The 3118-nt window shown below is 41.5% G+C and overlaps 1 long non-coding RNA gene across 1 annotated transcript in view; it reads left to right on the top strand.

Moving 5' to 3' along the window:
• Positions 1 to 2217, top strand: part of LOC106728245 — a 12138-nt gene extending 9921 nt beyond the window's left edge. The window contains exon 3 of the long non-coding RNA XR_001364528.1: positions 2203 to 2217. This is a non-coding gene — a long non-coding RNA (uncharacterized LOC106728245). The remainder of the gene's footprint in view (positions 1 to 2202) is intronic.
• Positions 2218 to 3118: the final 901 nt, after the last annotated feature.

Below are 3118 nucleotides of genomic sequence, written 5' to 3'. Positions count from 1 at the left end.
ACCTCAGCGAACGTACCTCAATCAGAGTGAGGACATTTTTAGTAAAGGCCAGCTTAGGAGTTCCCTAATTAAGTTAATAACAATGTACCTACCTATATAGTTTAAGTTTAAAAAATTTGGCTCTCAAAAGAAATTTCAATCGTTGTACTGTTGATATTTGGCTCTGTTGACTAATGAGTTTGCCGACCACTGCCCTAGGCGATATCTAACCTTTCTGTCCACAGACTGCCTCAACAGCTGTATTTAATTCGCCAATTCTGGGTGGATGTAATCAATTCAGCTGTTCCTTCTATCTGCTCTGTGAGAAGGCGCAGAGCTCTTCCGCATATTTGTGCCCCTTTTTCTCCTCCTGGAAAGACTTTCTATTTGTCTGCGGTCAGAGAGGCTGGAGTCTTGGTGTTCCTGGGTTCAAGGCTGAGGCTGCTTGTCCCTGGGGGTTGTGGTTGTAGGGTCCTGGGAGGTATCTGAGGTCTCCCCAGTTGAAGGTAAGGCTGGGCTTCAGATCACCGCCACTCTCCCTTTCAAGATGGCGTGGTCTCTGCAGCAGAGCCGCAGCTCCTGGAGAGATTTCAGCAGCAGTAGAGGCTGCTGGGCCAGGGGAGCGCCGTTTGGTAGTCTCCAACACTTCCTTGGAATATAACTGTCCCTCACTCACAAATATATACACTCCTGCCATATCCATGCACTCTCCTTTCATTCTCTCACTCACACACTATCTTGCAGCCTGCTGTCCTGTCGACAGCCATCTTTGATCCTGAAATTTTGTGTTTGATGTTTAAAATAAGGAAACCAATTTCTAATGTAAATTTGCATGGTGGTTCCTCAACACAGACAGTAGAGGTGGCTGTCTATTCTAATACCAGGGCATAGAAAGGGGCACATCAAATTCTGGTGCTGTTCAGATCACTTCATTTGAAAGAAATTCAGGCCTTTTGATACAACTATTTACTAAGAAAAAGTTTGTGATTAGTCAGTGGATGTCAGCAAGGAGGTATCAGGCACTGTGCTAAAATATGGACACACAGAGAAGCAAAAGACATGATTATACCCTCAAGGATTCTCAAAATCTACTGGGCTATTACAGTATGATAAAGGCTAGGATGAGTGCAAGCGAGCAACAAAGGGAGTTATTCTTAGGTATTAAAGACCAAGGCTATTGAAAGGACTAATACCAGGGCGACTAATTGTAGTGAGTTTTATAAAGCTGAGCCCCAAACCTCAACCTCTCCACCAATTCTCAAATAAACTCATGAAAACTTTATTTTGTAAAAATAAATTTCTTCTCTCTAATCTTCACCAAAAAAGTACTTCATTCTTTTCATAAATTCTTGTTAGATAACTATTATGAGCCAGATACTTTGCAAGAGCTATAAAGAGAATTATCTGTGATATTAATAGGGATGGGAAGTAGAGAACAAGTGGATAAACAATGTGGCAAGTGGGATGCTGGGGATATGCACAGGTTACTATGGGAGCACAGAAGAGAGGTACCTAATTTAGCCTGGGGAGAGGGGTGGGTATGTGGTTAGTCACCAAAGGCTTTTCAGAGGTGTGAGCCTGAGCAGAAGCTAAAGGAATAAGTAGGAGTTAGCCAGGAGAAAGAAAGGACACAGCTGACGGGTTGCAGAGGGCATCCCAGGTAAAGAGAATAGTACAAATTTGAAGGTAAAACTTTAGTACAATACTGAAAATACTTCAATGGTTCCATTTTGTTAAATGGATTTTAAATTATTATACACTGAGTGGCCAGATTATTATGACCACCCCATTAGTGCTTCGTTGGGCCACCTTTTGCCTTCAATACTGTGGCAGTTCTTGGCATTGACTCCATGAGATGTTGAAAGGTGATACGAGGAATCTGACACCATGCCTGATGAATAGCACTGTCCAGTTCTGTGAGATTTAGGTTGTGGAACCAGCTGCCTGATGGCTCTTTTAACTTTGTCCCACAAATCCTCAATTGGATTGAGATCTGGTGATTGTGGGGGCCACCTAAGCAAGGTAAAGTCTCCCTCATGTTCTTGAAACCACTCCTGCACAATACGAGCACCGTGGCATGGCACACTGTCTTGTTGGAAGAAGCCATCTCCATTGGGATATGCCATCAACATGATAGGATGAACTTGTTTGGCAACAATACTTAGGTATGTTGTGCTATTCCGATGTTGTTCCACACGAATTAAAGGGCCCAAATCATGCCAGGAAAACATACCCCAAACCATAACACTGCCCCCACCAGCTTGAAGGGTTGTACTCATGCATGTGGGGTGCATGCTTTCATGCTGTTTCCACCAAATTCTCACTCTGCCATCTGCATGATGCAACTGGAAACATGATTCATCGGACCACATGACTTTTTTCCAATGCTTGACTGTCCAATCCTTGTGTTCCTGTGTGAATTGGAGATGTTTTATCTTTGTAACTGCAGACAGCAAAGGTGTTCAAATAGGCCTTTGGCTTCAATATCCCATATGATGCAGTGTACAGCTAATTTGCCTACAAATGTCAGGTGGTCATAATCTGGCCACTCAGTGTATATTTCTGATTATAACACAGATCCTTTGTACACAATTTAGTAATTACAGAAAAGCTCCAAGAAAAAAAGTAGAAATCACCTTGAATCCCTTCACTTAGAAAGCACCATCATTAATATTTGGTAAATTCTTTTATTCCACATAACATAGGATTAATTTAAATGAATCCCTATTGGTGGTTTTACACTTGTTCACAAATATAAATATTGCTGTAACTAATGCCTTTCATAGACACGATGGCATAAGGGCTAAGAGCAGGGACTGCTTGGGTTTGGATCCAGGTTTTGTTATCCCTGGACTAATTATTTAACTTCCATGTGCCTCCATGTCCTCATATGTAAACTGGGTATGAAATATTACCAATCTCAGGAAGTAGTGAGAATTAAATGAGTTAATGCATGTAAATTTCTTAGAACAGGGCCTGAAATATAGTGAGCACTCATAAACTATTTGCTATTTTTGTTAATTTTTGTATAAGGGTTGGCAAAAGTAGATTTAAGGTTGTGAGTATGCAAAACACTCACATGCTGTTTCCACCAAATTCTTACTCTGCCATCTGCATGATGCAACTGGAAACGTGATTC

The sequence above is a fragment of the Myotis brandtii genome, unplaced genomic scaffold, assembly GCF_000412655.1.
Source record: "Myotis brandtii unplaced genomic scaffold, ASM41265v1 scaffold574, whole genome shotgun sequence".
NCBI classification, from domain to species: domain Eukaryota; kingdom Metazoa; phylum Chordata; class Mammalia; order Chiroptera; family Vespertilionidae; genus Myotis; species Myotis brandtii.
This window is presented reverse-complemented; position numbering and strand designations above follow the sequence as displayed.